At 40.7% G+C, this 18,125-nt stretch overlaps 1 long non-coding RNA gene across 1 annotated transcript; it reads right to left on the bottom strand.

The window, feature by feature from the left end:
• Window positions 1–923: 923 nt before the first annotated feature.
• Window positions 924–18,092, bottom strand: LOC118965254. The gene is made up of 3 exons (XR_005052510.1): window positions 17,957–18,092; window positions 5,337–5,517; window positions 924–1,015 (listed from the first exon to the last, which is right to left on the bottom strand). It is a non-coding gene; the product is annotated as an uncharacterized LOC118965254 (long non-coding RNA).
• Window positions 18,093–18,125: the final 33 nt, after the last annotated feature.

Raw genomic sequence — 18,125 nt, 5'->3', positions numbered from 1 at the left:
AGGGCAAAGGAAGTGTGCAAAGCTTGGTAATTACAGCAACAACAAAAAAGTATTTAAAAAAGCTCTGTGAATGGCTGAGACGCAACTTCAAGATTCACAATCCAACAGCAGAGGGACTGAAAGATATTTTGCCTTGTCAATTGTGTAATAATGTTAATAAATTCCCCAATTACTCATGTGTTATAGCTATAAAGCAATTTTCCATCAAAGTTGCCTATAAAATAAAGCAGTTGAGTAGGAACATTTACATGTAGCATATTTCCAGTTGACCACTTCAGTAGAATATTTTCCCAAGGGACTAAAGTGAGAGTCATAACGAATGGAAAAACCTAACGGGTCCTGGTGTGTTGGCCATCATACTGGTGGGTGTAAGTCCTGATATGAAGAGTTTCATTCAAAACACTACATGTCCATTTTCAGAAATGTTGTTATATAAGCTTATGAAAGAGATTGGTGTCATTTTTTCACTATCTAATCATGGCATGGGGTTGTTCAACGACAGACATGTACAACAGTGCAATAATCAACATCTAAAACAGTATAACTAATGCCAAAAAATATATACCATATACAGTACAAGTCAAAAGTTTGGACACACCTACTCATTCAAGGGTTTGTCTTTATTTTCACTAGTTTCTACATTGTAGAATAATAGTGAAGACATCAATACTATGAAATAACACATATTGAATCATGTAGTAACCAGAAAAGTGTTAAACAAGTCCAAATATATTTGATATTTTTCAAAGAAGCCACCCTTTGTCTTGATGACAACTTTGCATACTTTTGGCATTCTCTCAACCAGCTTCATGAGGAATGGTTTTCCAACAGTCTTGAAGGAGTTCCCACACATATGCTGAGCACTTGTTGGCTGCTTTTCCTTCACTGCGGTCCAACTCATCCCAAAACATCTAAAATTGGTTGAGGTTGAGTGATTGTGGAGGCCAGGTCATCTGATGCAGCACTTGGTCAAATAGCCCTTACACAGCCTGGAGGTGAGTTTTGGGTCATTGTCCTGTTGAAAAACAAATGATAGTCCCACTAAACCCAAACCAGATAGGATGGCGTATCGCTGCAGAATTCTGTGGTAGCGATGTTGGTTAAGTGTGCCTTGAATTCTAAATAAATCACAGACAGTGTCACCAGCAAAGCACCCCCACACCAAAGAAGAGACTTGCTTGGGCCAAGTTGAAATCTGTCCTTGGGTCTGATGAGTTCAAATTTTAGATTTTTGGTTCCAACCGCCATGTCTTTGTGAAACGCACAGTAGGTGAACGGATTATCTCTGCAAGTGTGGTTCCCACCGTGAAGCATGGAGGAGGAGGTGTGGTGATGCTTTGCTGTCAATGATATATTTAGAATTCAAGGCACACTTAACCAACATGAGGGGAAAAGTGGCTGAGATACATTTTATAACGTAAGCTGCCGTTATATACCAAGCAACTACATTGAATAAAAATATTAATGCAACATGCAACAATTTTAAAGATTTTACTGAGTTACAGTTCATATAAGGAAATCAGTCAATTTAAATAAATTAATTAGGCCCTAATCTATCGATTTCACATGACTGGGAAAATAGATCAGAAAACCAGTCAGTATCTGGTGTGACAGCCATTTGCCTCATGCAGCGTGACACATCTCTTTCACATAGAGTTGATTAGGCTGTTGATTGTGGCCTGTGGAATGTTGTTCCACTCCTCTTCAATGGCTGTGCGAAGTTGCTGGATATTGGGGGGGTGGACTGGAACACGCTGTCGTACACGTAGAACTAGATTATGATTATCCCAAGCATACTCAATGGGTGAACTATCTGGTGAGAATGCAGGCCATAGAAGAACTGGAGCATTTTCCTTTCAGGAATTGTATATAGATCCTTGCGACATGGGGCTGTGCATTATCATTCTGAAACATGAGGTGATGGCGGTGGATGAATGGTACAGCACGACAATGGGCCTCAGGATCTCGTCACAGTATCTCTGTGCATTTAAATTGCCATAGATAAAATGCGATTGTGTTCGTTGTCCGTAGCTTATACCTGTCTATACCATAACCCCACCACTACCATGGGGAACTCTGTTAGCAACGTTGACATGAGCAAACTGCTCACCCACACGATTCCATACATGCTGTCTGCCATCTGCCCGGTACAGTTGAAACTGGGATTCATCCGTGAAGCGCACACTTCTCCAGCGTGCCAGAAGCCATCGAAGGTGAGCATTTCCCCACTGACGTCTGTTACAATCCCAAACTGCTGTCAGGTGAAGACCCTGGTGAAGACAATGAGCACGCAGATGAGCTTCCTTCCCTAAGACGCTTTCTGACAGTTTGTACAGAAATTATTTGGTTGTGCAAACCCAAAGTTTCATCAGCTGTCCGGGTGGCTGGTCTCAGACTATCCCGCAGGTGAAGAAGCCGGATGTCCTGGGCAGGTTACACATGGTCTGCGGTTGTGAGGCCGGTTCGACATACTGGCAAATTCTTTAAAATGATGTTGGTAGAGAAACAAACATGAAATTCTCTGGAAAAAGCTCTGATGGACATTTCTGCAGTCAGCATGCCAATTGCACGCTTCCCCTAAACTTGAGAGATCGGTGGCATTGTGTTGTGTGACAAAACTGCACATTTTATTGTCCCCAGCACTAGGTAATCAGCTTCTTTATATGCCACACTTGTCAGGTGGATGGATTATCTTGGCAAAGGTGAAACACTCACTAACAGGGATGTCTATTATATATATATATATATTTTTAAATCCGTGGTAGACTGTTGTAGGTTAGACCAATCAGGACTCATCTCTCGGCATGACCAGCACCTTCATTATCTCAGCCAATTAAGGCTAACCAGGAAGAATCCTTTGTGAAACATTGGTGGATATAGCGTTTTGGAACACAACGCTTCAATTGCACTGTACTGGTGGTCCTGCCACTGTATATTATGAAGCACTCTAACCTGCTTAGACGTTTTCACTCAGGCCCCCCTTTCACCATTGGGGAACATCCCTGCAAAAGTTGCAGGTTTAAAGCTCATTTCATGCAATTCTACACATTGTCATAGGGTGCAGAGAACATGTTGAACTTTTAAAGCAAATTTTCTTGCAAAAAAGCAGGCAGAGTTCAATACATGTTGCCATGCCTAATGTGCGCCCCACAGTTTGGGAAGCAACTGGCTTAGAGTACCGCCCCCGGGCAATGCAGGGTGATCCAAACCAACTAGCGAGCATGCCTCTCTCAGCTGGAGGTGACCCTGCTCTGTAATACCAGCTCCTGCTCTCCCCCTCATCACCACCGCACACACAGGGAGCCCCAACAGCCACAGCCGCAGGCTAACTAGGGGTGAAGGGAGAGTCTCTCTTTTTTTTTCATTTAGCCAGAGCATGTCTGAGGAGTGGTAGCATAACACCGTTGTTCATAAACATTAGTTCTGAAATTAGCATTTGAGTTTACAAGCACAGCTGCGCAGATTCTCAAGGCTGTCTTGCCTCTTAGATCTGGGATTTGTGACCCTCAGGTTTTGAGGTCATGGTTTCTGATGGCATTGACCCCCTTTCCATGCCCACAGCCTGCTACCCGCTGCATCCTCCCAGGATTTACTGTGGCAGCACGGCAGAAGATTCTGTGGGAAATCTGGGGATGCCGCCACACGAGCCAAATCGGTGGTTTGGAACAATTAGAGAGCTGAGCTCAGAACCCTGGTTTGGATTGGATGGGAGGTTATGGGCGTGTGGAAACATAAGCAGGATGACACAAGAGGGAGGTGGGGAACAGGCAACCGGCTCATCATTCCATTAGATGAGAGCATGTCACCACCAGAGCCCAACACGGCTTTAGTCCTCTTGATCCATGCTAGATCAAGCCTTCTGTAGAGTTCTCTATAGAGGTTCATGTGGTGTGCTGTAAGTCATACGATTTCTTGATTTCCTCACATGCATCCTTTATAAAGGTCAACTGACCTTTAGAACCAACTTCTCTGGTTTTAAATGGACTATGTGGCATCGATATGAGTCCTAAGCATTAATTTTAGTGTCCAAATTTACTACAGCGTAAAAAGGATAATTTTGGTTATAAAGTCCAAAACAACAGTTTTGTAAGTGAGTTATTCATGATTTACTGGAGGGTTGGGTATGGATTATCAGCCTGGTCTCAGAGAAAAAATGTATTATATTTTACTAAAATATTTGCCACTCCATGATGTTACTTTATGTTAGGTTACATTAAACTGGTCTACGTAAATCTGGGACACTCAAATTAGTATGATATGTTACTGTTGGTATGACACCTGTTGGTCTGGGTAGATGAGTGGCTGTATAACGTTAAAGTCTAACAACCCAAAGATTGCGTGTTGGAAATCTTATCATGGACAACTTTAGCAACTGCTTACTACTTTTTAGCTACTTACTTAGCATGTTAGCTAACCCTTCACCTAACGTTAACCCTTTAACCTAACTCCTAATGCTAACCTTAACTCCGGCCTGGATCCACAAGGGGGCTAAAGGGGGCATAGCCCCCCTCAGTTCAAACTTTAGCCCCTCTGTTTTTGTTCTATGTCACTATATACAAATAGCAAACAAGTACAAATGATTGAGTGACAGGTTGGCGCAAGAAAAATATGTATTGCAGTGTGTAGGGGGCAACCTGGTCTCATAGACTAGACTAGCATAGGAAAAGTACATCTGGGAAGCTCAGAATTTGTATGATATGTTAAGTTTGGTATGGTTACATAAGACAGAAGGTTACTTTAGGCAAAAACGAAAGAAGGGTGGATGGGTGGGCGTATAACATGGTAAGTTTTGCAAATTCTAAATTATTATAGGTTTTGCAAATTAGTGATATATCATACGAATTGTAATTCGTAACATCATATGAAATGCATGATGGACATCCACAAATTAATACATACCATACGAAACTTAACATGTGATACTAAATGGGGTGTCTCGGATTTACGTACAGAATAATATGAAATGCTCTGAGACCAGGTTGTGTCTTTAAGTCTCGAGTGTGGGTGATGAAGTCCCTTCCATCTATGTAATGTATTACAGGTTATGGACAGGTGGAGTCAGGTGGCTGGAGGGGTGGAGTGCATGACACTCCATCTGGATATGACAGTTTGCCTCAACCCATGGGTCCAGCAGGCAGAGTTCGATAACTACAGGCAGATGTGAGATTCAGGAGGATGGCACTCTTCTCATACCACTCATCAATCAGTAGCCAACAGAATAATATGACATTCTGAACAAAGTGTTTTGATAAGTTCTAAGTGTAACAATACACCATTCTTCACAAAATACTGTAGAAACAGCGTTCTGCTAATATAAAAATGTGCAAATATTATACCTTTCTGTATGGTGTCCCATATAAGACAGGAGTTCCCTGACATGTTTGAAGAATACACAGCCCCATGTATCAGTCAGAGAACTCCTGATAGGCATGGCAGCATAGATCAGCTCCAGGCCCCTCTCGTCACAGATACTGGTCATGAAGGAGCCGACTTCGGCACCTATATCAGACCCAGCTCCTATATCACAGAGGGAGGTAGAGAGAGGAAGTCATGGAAGCCAACAGTAAATACACGGTTGAACATAGCCAATCAGAGATCCAGATTGAAAAGAAAATTCACAAAGGATGTGCCAACATGGCACTGACTGGTTGGCATTACTCACATATACAAACATATACACACAGCCCTGATTACATTATCATTAGTGGTTAGGTTAACCCCAGGACTGATAGTATTCCCAGCTAGTACATTTGGTTCCTTGCAAGGTGTGGGAACATATTGTACCAGTCAAAAGTTTGGACACACCTATTCATTTGAGGTCTTTTCTTTATTTTACAATTTTCTACATTGTAGAATAATAGTGAAGACATATAACACTATGAAATAACACATGGAATCATTTAGTAACCAAAAAAGTGTTAAGCAAATCAAAATATTTTATATTTGAGAGTCTTCAAAGTAGCCACCCTTTGCCTTGATGACAGCTTCGCACACAGTTGTGTCTAGTTCGCTAGGCGTACTTTGGGTGGTGGACCATTCTTGATACCCATGGGAAACTGTTGAGCGTGAAAAAACCTGTAGCGTTGCAGCTCTTGACACAAACCGGTGTGTGCCTAGCACCTACCACCATACCCTGACGGGAGGCTGCTGAGGGGAAAGCGGCTCATACTAATGGCCAGAACGAAGCTAATGAATTGGCACCAAACACCTGGAAACCATGTGTTTGATTCCATTCCACTCCAGTCATTAACACAAGCCCGTTCGCCCCAATGAAGGTGCCAACAACCTCCTGTGCCTACCCTGTTCAACAAAGGCACTTAAATCTTTTGTTTTGCCCATACCACCCTCTGAATGGCACAGACACACAATCCATGTCTCAATTGTCTCGCGGCTTAAAAATCCTTCCTTAACATGTCTCATCTCCTTCATCTACACTGATTGAAGTGGATTTAACAAGGGACATCAATAAGGGGTCATAGCTTTCACCTGGTCAGTCTATGTCATGGAAAGAGCTGCTTTGTATACTCAGTTTATATACTAATAGGAGGACTGTAACTACAGAATAGATTCAGGCTGGTGACACTTACCCCGTTAGTATGCAACCAGCTGTGTACGTTACTGAATACTTGCAGATATGTTTTGCTATTTGCTGCCAATAGCCCTTGCTATATTTGTAGTAGACAAGTACCCTAAAAATTACACAATAAGCTGATATGAGAACACACATGTTGTTTTGGGTTAGGAAACGAAGCCCCCGAATGCCAGCCAGCTAATTATCATCAATTATCATTGATTCACATTCATTCATCATTCATTTGCTAAAAGGGTTAAGGTTTGGGTGAGGGAAAGGGAAGGGATAGCTAACATGTAGTTGCAAAATGTGCTAATTAGGTAAAATGCTTAAGTTGTCCGTGATGAGATTTGAACCTGTAACATTTGAGTTGCTAGACAGTCACGTTATACTCTCACCCAACCTTTCATTTTTGCCTTAAGTAAGCAAGCATCTGCTTATGTAACCATATGTAACATATTGTATTGTACGTTTTGCAAATTCGTAACATATCATACAAAATGGATGATGGACATCCACAAATTAATACATGCCATATGAAACATATAACATATGATGGAGTGTCTCGGATTTACATACAGAATAATACGAAATGCTCTGAGACAAGGCTGGAAGACAGAACCAGTGTGTGGTTTGACAAATCCTTAGAATTGGCCAAATAGACAAATAGATTGTCATTCTAGTTAGACAGCTGAAGCTGTACTCTATACACAATGTATATTTATTTGCTCAGTAAGTGTAGGCATACAGTCTTTGTAGTGGCAAGTCCCTACGAAAAGCCACTGGCACAGGAAAGAGTTGTCCATAACTCGTCCACAAAAATCAGCATTCCAAACGTCACTCTTTTTGCGTGAAATTCCCATTTATTGTGCATATAAAATATAAATAGCTCCAAAACACATATTCCTATAGAAAAGGTATAGAGAGAGTAATTCTATAAGCTATATCTGTGACACAGTAAGAACTGCATGTGCTCTCCTCTCACCTGTGCTAACCCTCCCTGGTCACCTGTGCTGCCTACAGTATGTACACAAGTGACTCGTGACCCATGACCCCAACATATAGTGCCCTCTAGTGTACAAAACAAGTTCAAATAACCCTTGACAGACAACATATACACAACACACTAAACAGGCCAAAATGACTCCTACAGTCTTTATATGCACATCACTATGATATTTACAGCATAAAATATTTTGTCTTTGTTACATGAACCGCAGCGATTTGTTGTTGTTCAATGTATTTACACTCAAGCTGGCCATTGTTTGTGCAATCTCCACATGTAGCCTTCACCTGTTGTAGGGATATTAGTAGTTCTGGGATTGGTCCCGCGGGAATGATCTAACAGCAGACATAAGGAGAGACGAGATGAGACAAAACTAGCCAGTTATAGAATATTGTGTTTTATGACAGCTGAGCTGACTCAAGACTGGGCATTCAACTTGCAGTTGATACCGTTTCCACTGTAATATGTAACATGACCTTATGAAACGTTTCAACTAATTTGCAAGTTACTTTTGTAGCAATGTGTTGTAAAACAAGTGTCTTATGAAACACAGTCTAGACACTCTGGCTCTTGCTATCTTGCCTTAACTGATTTGACAGAGAAATATCAGCCAGAAAGGATAGCCAGATGCAGCTATTACCAAGCAATGCTAACTAGCTGCTGTCAGCGCAGACTTACATTAGCCTACACATAGAACTGAATTAGCTGACCATCCTGAGATGGCGAGTCAGTCAGAAGGGGAGAAGTCCTCAATTTCAAAACGTTGGTCTTTCCATTGCAAAGCTAGCTTAGCTTACCTCGCTGTACTCACTACTGGCCTTTGTTGTTATTGAATGGCAAAGACACACCCAAGAAACACCCACGTCAAACCACACCTCCAAGACAACACTCGTTTGCCTTCAGCCACTAGCATTTCTAATGAGCAATGATGAAAAAACCAGGCCAAATCAGGAAGTGCAGTCGCCCTTTAATACAAATGATAAAATGTATATTGATGTTGCCACCCTTGAAAGCTAGGAGGAAGAGAAGCATGTAAAGGACTAGTGGAGCCCCATTGAATTAAAGATTGAACAAAAATACTCTCTTTACAGGGCATGAGTGCAGAGCGGCAGTATGAACGGCCTGTTTGCACACATCCCCAGGAGGCTAGACTCAAGCTCCTCTACTCTGCTGTTACGGGGAAGACATCTCTTCTCTTCTAAAAGAGCTAAAGCGGGTTATTTTAATAGAGAAAGCACATGTAAGGGTAGAGAGCTTTACCGACAGTCGGATAGCATGGCGTGAAATCTCTGCAGTGGAGAGTGGGAGAGCTCTAGGCTGACTTCATGATGACCCATCTCACTACAGAGAACAGGCACCAATTATTCGGCAGAGATGGGTAGAGAAGATATACTGTACAAAGTTGAAGCCTTCGCATGGCATCCGTGCCATTCTAGCTTTGCGGCCATCAGGGTCAAAGTTCACACAGCAAACAACCTCAGGGGATTTTTTTGTATCACCTCCTTAGACAATATGTCTTTGTTTAAATTGGTTTTAAATAGAACATTCAATAGTTAGCTTGTTTTAATATGTTACCCATCCATTTGCCTTTTTAGTACAGTATATAAACAGGGACTAGTAGTTTAAATGAATCACCATTATTGCTGACTGTGAATGAAGAAAGTGTTTGAGTTGCTGTTGCGATTATGAATACTTTTGGCATTCCCCCCCACACTATTGTGGATTCATTCCCATCTTGCTGTCATAGGCCACATGGGTGACTGGAGACTGCTGTGCGTGTGTATGACTTTCTGTCTGTCTGGGACTGGGGCCTCATGTTTGGAGGCATACTGAGACAGGGAGACTGGGGAAGACAGACCTCTGTGATAACTCAGACAGAGGACATGTAAAGGACAGCAGAGAAACACTCTCTACCCCCCCACCCCCTCTCATGGGACTTCATCTCCTCATTGGGTTCCTGCTCACGCAAGCCGGATTACTGCAAGGGATCGGAATACTTATGAGGTTGACTGCTGCTACACTCACAACACTGGGATATGGATTCCCTTTCTCCGAGAGTCCTGTCACTGCTACACTATATCAAACAACACACAACAGACAAAGACAACATCAGCCAAAAAAAGGATTTTTGAGCAAAAATAGTTTCTTATTATAATCAGAATTATTGCTGATGTTGGAAAATCAAAGAAAATGCTATTTACATTCAACTGAGTGCTAATGACGATAACTGCCAACAATGATCTTTGTTAACATTTATTGTGACACTTTTTAATCACCAGAGAGGAGTTGATATTGAAGGCAAAATCATTTTATGAAGTTCAAAATGTCAAGCAAATTCTGCACAAATATTAGTCAATGCAGTCAATTGAAGGTCTATCATGTCTTCAGGCTAATAAGTAGTAACTACTGTATACTAGTCAACAGATTGAAGGAATGACTGACGGCCAGCAAAGCCTTCATCATAAGCCATGCTGTTCTATTGGTGCTAGTGTATAGAGTACCACAGTCATAATACCAATAAAACCTAGCGGTCAAACAGGGAAATGGTCCCAATAGTTTTTCCACATATGAGACTTTAGAAACACTTAAAATAATGTCTGTGTTTCATGTAGGCTTACCCTGGTGTGACGTTTGGATAACCGTGTAAATCTCTCTAGGACAAGGTGACTTTTACCAATATATTTGCCTGTATTTACATCCCAAAAATGAAAGCTAACTAGCTGCTAATGTGGCTATAATAAAGAACTACAAATGCTATGATGATCTGGATGAGGCTAAAAATCTTTGGATTAACTATCTAAATGTAGTAATTAATACATTAGCAACATTTCTGCAAATGGACAATTGTGTTAACGGTCTTCTGCAAATGTTAAATTGACACAATACCTGTTAGCAAAGGTGTCAGCTAGAGATCATGTGCAGTAGCTTGCAGGGATTTGTAGTTTTGCATGATGTCTACTTTGACTCTAAGTAGCATTTTCAAATCTGAGAGTAAATAGAGCCGAATATATTGATTAAAGTCCCCTTGTCCCAGAGAGATTTACATGGTTACCCAATGTCACGCTGGGGTAAGCGTACACAAAACAAATCCCTTATTTTAAGTGTTTATAAAATCCCCTATGGGAAAAATGAAGGGTGGAAGAACCATTGGAACGATTTCCCTGTTTGACTGCTACGCTTTATGGGTATTATGACACCTCCACTGTGGGGCTTTATAGTAGTATGGTGTGTGATTCTGTATCAAACACCTATACAGATCATACTACATAGGACACCTAATGAACAAACAAATTTGTGTGATGCAACGATCATATAACCTTGTGAAATAGATTTGTCAAACAAATGCCAAGCTTACCCCTTTACTGGGCAAACAACTTCATAAAATGACCTAAAAATAAGTCATTAAGGTATCTTATGGTCTCTGTTTTTAACATTATGCCCGGACCAAACCTTCCGTGAGGGTTAAGCAGTAATCAGGTGGCTGGTGGTCAGTGGTGGTTAGTGGATCGGCCGGTTCCGCCCTGCCACTGGAACACTGTGGGTACATGGTGAGTACATCAGCAGGCCAGCTCACACAGGCCAGATCACTTGACATGCTGGATGTTTGAAAGCAACTCTGGTTTTGTCCTCTGTTTGCTCTTGACACCATGGGTCCCGTACACAGACTATGCCTAGTTCCGCACAATCTGCTTTTTAGTCCAGAACTAGTCTTGAAAACTATAGACCTTAGGTTTTCTACCCATGGCATTAAAGTAGGTACTGTCTGGGTATTTTGGGATCACCATTCCGTAATATGCATGATTTGACCCTGGACGAGGTTATACATTAAATGTCTTCTAGTTCTAAATATGCAGATTAGTAGCATACAATATGCAGATTAGACAGATTAATTGTGCTGAACATGTGAAAGATTGAAATCCTCACATCATCAGTTCTTCACTTCGGGTTACTCTGTTACTCTGTGATCTTTTCTAATGTGGCAGTGACTTTGAGCATTCCGTGCCTTCTAGATAAGGCCTGCCCACTCACATTTATGTGCCAGTCACATTTGTGTTGCAAACATATTTGTAACAGGTGCCTTGTGCCCTTTCTTATTAGATCATTATATTCCCTTAGATACTGTGTGCAATGCCTACATGAGATGCCAGAAATGCAGTATCATTTAAAATCTTTATACTGTACAGCACACTAGTATAGTACGGTTGAGGGGGGTTGAGGGTCATGAAATATTGTGTGAATGAGGTGCGGGTGGGTTGCGGGTAGGTTGAATAAAGAGAAAACAGTGCATTAAAAATCCCTAAATGTATAATTCTTGTGCAATTCATATCTATAGGCTACATTTCGTTTTTTCTTTAATTATTTGTATTTGGCATTAGCCTAACCTAAGCTTTAGTGTCTAATTGTAAGCTTGCCGAATACACGCTAATTGCAAAACACTTTTGGGAACTTGGGCAGAATAAGTTTATGTCAATCCACTGAGGCAAAAATAACAATGTCGGAGTTTAATTCAATAAGAGAATAGCTGTGAAATATACTGTATTAGCCTTAACTGATGTACAGTGGCAAGACAAATTATGTGAACCCTTTGGAAATACCTAGATTTCTGCATAAATTGATCATAAAATTTGATCTGATCTTCATCTAGGTCACAACAATAGACAATCACAGTCTGCTTAAACTAATCACACACAAACAATTATATGTTTTAATGTCTTTATTGAACACACCATCTAAACATTCACAGTGCAGGGTGGGAAAAGTATGTGAACCCTTGGATTTAATAATTGGTTGACCCTCCTTTGGCAGCAATAACCTCAAACAAACGTTTTCTGTAGTTGTGAATCAGGCCTGCACAACAGTCAAGAGGAATTTTGGACCATTCCTCTTTACAAAACGGTTTCAGTTCAGCAGTATTCTTGTGATGTTTGGTGTAAACTGCTCTCTTGATGTCATACCACAGCATCTCAAATCGGGTTGAGGTTAGGACTCTGACTGGGCCACTCCAGAAGGCGTATTTTCTTCTGTTGAAGCCATTCTGTTGTTGATTTACTTATGTGTTTTGGGTCATTGTCCTGTTGCATTACCCAACTTCTGTTGAGCTTCAATTGGCGTACAGATAGCCTTACATTCTCCTGCAAAATGTCTTGATCAACTTGGGAATTCATTTTTCTGTCAATAATAGCAAGCTGTCTAGGCCATGAGGCAGCAAAGCAGCCCCAAACCCTGATGCTCCCTCCACCATACTTTACAGTTGGGATGAGGTTTTGACGTTGGTGTGCTGTGCCTTTTTTTCTCCACACATGGTGTTGTGTGTTCCTTCCAACAGTAGTTTCATCTGTAGTTAATCTGTAGTTTCATCTGTCCACAGAATATTTTTGCCAGTAGCACTGTGGAACATCCAAGTTTTTTTGGACAGCAGTGGCTTCTTCCGTGGTGTCCTCCCATGAACACCATTCTTGTTTAGTGTTTTACGTATTGTATACTCATCAACAGAGATGTTAGCATGTTCCAGAGATGTCTGTAAGTCTTTAGCTGACACTCTAGGATTCTTCTTAACCTCATTGAGCATTCTGCGCTGTGCTCTTGCAGTCATCTTTGCAGGACGGCCACTCCTAGGGAGAGTAGCAACAGTGCTGAACTTTCAATTTATAGACGATTTGTCTTACCGTGGACTGATGAACCTCAAGGCTTTTAGAGATACTTTTGTAACACTTTCCAGCTTTATGCAAGTCAACAATTCTTAATCTTAGGTCTTCTGGGATCAGGCAATGTTTCTTGTGAATAGCAAACTCATATTTTGTGAGTGTTTTTTATAGGGTAAGGCAGCTCTAACCAACATCTCCAATCTCGTCTCATTGATTGGACTCCAGGTTAGCTGACTCCTGACTCCAGTTAGCTTTTGGAGAAGTCATTAGCCTAGGGGCTCACATACTTTTTCCAACCTACACTGTGAATGTTTAAATGATGTATTCAATATAGACAAGAAAAATACTATAAATAGTGTGTTATTAGTTTAAGCATACTGTGTTCGTCTATTTTTGTGACTTAGATGATGATCAGATCAAATTTGATGACCAATTTTTACAGAAATCCAGGTAATTCCAAAGCGTTCATACTTTTTCTTGCCACTGTATGTCTGGACCATTCAGACCACATCGACATCCTATGTGAATTAGATTGGATCAACCATGCATGACCCCATTTGCAACGGATGCACAGTGAGCATTCTATTGACATTGTTTGAAATGTAGTCGCCTAGATGTACCCTAGCACACAATTGTATTGTTGGCCTGGACAAACTCACCTGATTCAACTCATTGAGGGCTTGATGATTAGTCTGTATAAGTCTGTATAAATCAAATGTATTTATATAGCCCTTCTTTCATCAGCTGATATATCAAAGTGCTCTACAGAAACCCAGCCTAAAACCCCAAACAGCAAGCCATGCAGGTGTAGAAGCACGGTGGCTAGGAAAATATACAATCCCTCTCAGTTCTTCTATGGCTTGCATACTCACCAGACATGTCACCCATTGAGTACATTTGGGATGCTCTGGATCGACGTGTAACGACAGTGTATTCCAGTTACCAACAGTGTATTCCAGTTACCGACAGTGTATTCCAGTTACCGACAGTGTATTCCAGTTACCAACAGTGTATTCCAGTTACCGACAGTGTATTCCAGTTACCGACAGTGTATTCCAGCGAATAGAATGGCATCAAATACATGGAAACCATGGGTTTGTTGTATTTAATACCAGTCCACTCATTCCGCTCTAGCCATTACCACGAGTCAATCCTCCCCAATTAAGGTTCCACCAACCTCCTGTGAAAGTCAACAGCTTCAGCAGTGTGTGCCACCGAGAAGCGATAGTGACATGACTGCTATTTGACAATCCATAAGGCTTTTCTTATCTTATTTTTTATATATGATAAACTTACATGTTGTAAGGACCTCATTTTTATGTTTCCCATAAAAGCAGATTATGTATTTCCCTTTATGTGTGTGAAACTAATAAACAGAAATGTGGGATTTTGTCATATACAGTATGCGAAAACGTGAAAAATGTTGTCCAACGTTAGTAGTAGCTAGTAGCCTAGTCAAGGATGTGTCAGTGCAATTTTGATCACATGACATTTTGTTACAGACCAATGGAACAAGTCAACTTTGAATTTGTAGGTTTAAAATATCCCTCTAGTGGCCAGGATTGACCTAGTTTAACATGAAGAAGTACCAGAATATATTCAGCACCACCTGTTGAGGTTAGCAGAGAACTAACGTGTGCAATGTTATCTGATGGGACCAGCTACAATTTAGTGGTCTTGTCTTTGTACCTTTGAAACATCATTTCTTCAATGTTCAGAAGAAAAAAACTATAGGCTGGACAGCACTTCCTACTGGAGACTTGATCTATAGATAGCTATCCATTTAGTCTTACATCCAAGGTTTTAACCAAACCCAACCCTGCATAGCTTTGATATTTGACACTGACTAGTACCAATGTGCTATCGTGAGAATAACAATTGGGGAATCTCTTAATAACTAAATATAGTCCCTGCTGCATTCAAAGTCATTCCCAAGGATAGGTTCACCAGAGCAAATGAAATGCAACCATACGTTATATATCGTATATCATCAATGAGACTATTTAGGCCTAATAGCATTTGCAAAGTCATCAACATCTTTTGTTTCAATTCAACCCATGGTTCAACTGAAAATAAACAATACATATAGGCCTAGGGTATCAAAGTTTTGGTTGATTTCTAATGTAATCGTCAAGTTCATCATTAACATGTTGGATTCACGTCTCCATCTCAACCAAAATCTAAGTTGAAGAATAGGACTAAATAAAATTGTATTTAAAGTGCAATTAACGTTTGATTTCATTTAGTCCTATTCTTTAACTTAGATTTTTGGTTGAGATGGAGATGTGAATCCAAAATATAAATTATTAATTTGAAGACAAACTTGATATTGAATTGTGTTTGGTTATCAACGCAACCCAATATCAACATTTGAAGGAGATGTATCTTCTGCTTGGACAGTTCCATCTGTGCCACTGACTTCGTCTGGCTTTAATTCCAGTATGTCTATAAATTAATAATTGATATGCTGAATTAACGTCTCCATTGCGTTGACAGCCAAACACAATTGAATATCACTTTTGCAATACAGTAAATAGCCTATTATCAAAGTATTTATTCAACCTTATAATGATTAACACATCCATGGCCACAGTTTGAGGTTAGCCGACTGTAACTATAAATGTCTTATTATGTAATCATAGAAAGTGTGCATGTTCAAGATAGCATGCAAAGGTCGCAGGTCTGTGGAGATCTTCACACTTGCCATAATAACCTGTGCAGAATCTAGAACAGCTTTGATCACATGTGATTTTAATGTAATCTCAACTGCAACCTAGGTCATTTGGTTGTGCTATTAGATGAAGCATAGTGATAACACATTTAGTTGTTGTATAAATACAAAATATCTGACATGGTATTCCTCTTTTGAACTTTGTTGTGCTTTTAGATGGTTAAAAGCCTAGTGATAACACATTGAGAACTGAACAAACCTCAGGCTGACTTTTTGAGTGGGTGAATAGAGGTTGAAATCTCATTTATTAAGTCTCCTACAAATATTACCCACATTTCCACATTATAATGACATGATGTGTCCGGTGGGTGGTTGTGTACAGAAGGCTAAAGGTAGCAGCTGGAATATAATCATTATAAGGCATGTAAACAATTTCCAATATGCTGTAAAGGTTATGCTTGGCTGATCAAAATGATACTTCAATAACATAAGCTATAACAACATAGCGCTAGACGAATACAAAGAACAGTGAGACTGTGAGGGCTCTGTTTTCCAATAAGGCAATGCAAGTAGCTCAGTGAACACCGATTAACGATGTGTCATGCCAAATGATGATATCAGCTCAACTTATTTTCCTACACATATCCCAAGGTCAGCTGGCGGTGAGATTTGCCTCCGTACTTTCTTGAGCAGGGTAAATATACATCTGTGCAAACAAGTGTGAGTGGCAGTCAAAGGGCCGGCACCACAATATGGGAGAAAATATGGCTTTACTTTCCCTCTGTAAAAACAGGGAGGAACAGGGAATCTGTTCTTCCCTGTGACTGTGTACTCCTATAGGAGACACTCCATGTTTGCCTGTCAGGGAGATGAACGAGAAACACGGGCTGCTCAGAAGGGTCAGGGAGCGGTTTGAAATCCTCCTTTGTGCTCCTAGTCTAGCTGTGTTGGAGACAATACGGATAATGAGAGAGGAATTTGGCGTGGAGCAGAGTGCACACACAGGGGAAGCACCTCGCCCAAGCTCAGGAGCCCAACCAGCTGTCTGGGCTTTTGTCTCTAAGGGCTCTGACTACAGGCATGCATGGGAAATGATTGATATCACTGCTGCACTCTTTGTCTGTAGACGACAGTACTGAACAACTTACACTCCCTAGAAATGTGGTCCTGCTGTGAGAGCCACCATATCATATTTTATATCTACTGTTTTAGTGCAAAGTTGTACCATGAATTTATATATTTCCTTTATGTTCTGTACTTTTTGGTGAAGAGGTCTATTGTCGCCTGTAGGTCTATGTTCCCACATTACTGATCTCTAATAAGTGTATACAAAACATGGCCTCTGCATTGTCGATTTAGGTGTTTCTCAGTTTCCTATGTTAGCTAATTGTTGCCTATCAACTCGACGGGAGGTCTTCAATCATGAGCATGCTACTGCTTTAGCTTTCTCTGAGGCACAATGTTATGTTCAGTCATAGATTGCTACTGTCCCTGAGATTTCAATGTAGTGTTTTTTTCCTGGGGTATTTTTATTTGGTTGCCAAGAGATCAAATGTATTATCGATGGACAAGATGCATTTTTTTAGTTGCCAAGGTGTGACCGTGCTGATGCATTATGTCCTCAATAAGTGAGCAATTATCTGACATCTCTCTCAGCATGGCATTGAGTTTGTATCCAGGAGCCAGGAACACATGGATATCATATTGTAGGCTATATGTCCAGGTGTCCTTCAGTGATCCTTATCTAGTGGTCATCTGATCTTAGATGTGTCTGAGGCTGAACCCCTGCACCATTCCGTTTCAGAACCACTTGATAAAGGGTTGATGTAGATTGATGTAGGTTGGCGTAGATTGATGTAGGTTGGCGTAGAATTACTAGTAATTATATTTTTTGAAAATGTATTTCTTGGGTTGGCCTAATGTTATGTTCATGGTGGTCCTTAAAATCATGAATAAATACAATTACATGTTTTGTTGTTTAGAACAGGTTAAAGTCAACTTGTGTATTGTCACATTTATATGGATTCATATGGTTTATCATTGTAATAACAATACCAACTCACGCCCCTTGCCTTGGAGGAGGAGGGACTTTTCAACTTCCATGCACTGAATAATTGCAACAAGTCCCATGGTTGAAGGAGAAAGACGTGGATGGAAAAGCGCCTTGCGCGGCACACGTGGATGGGGATATATGTGGCAACCTGTTGATAACGGATTTATGAGAATGGATAA

This window comes from Oncorhynchus mykiss, chromosome 1 (assembly GCF_013265735.2).
Source record: "Oncorhynchus mykiss isolate Arlee chromosome 1, USDA_OmykA_1.1, whole genome shotgun sequence".
NCBI classification, from domain to species: domain Eukaryota; kingdom Metazoa; phylum Chordata; class Actinopteri; order Salmoniformes; family Salmonidae; genus Oncorhynchus; species Oncorhynchus mykiss.
This window is presented reverse-complemented; position numbering and strand designations above follow the sequence as displayed.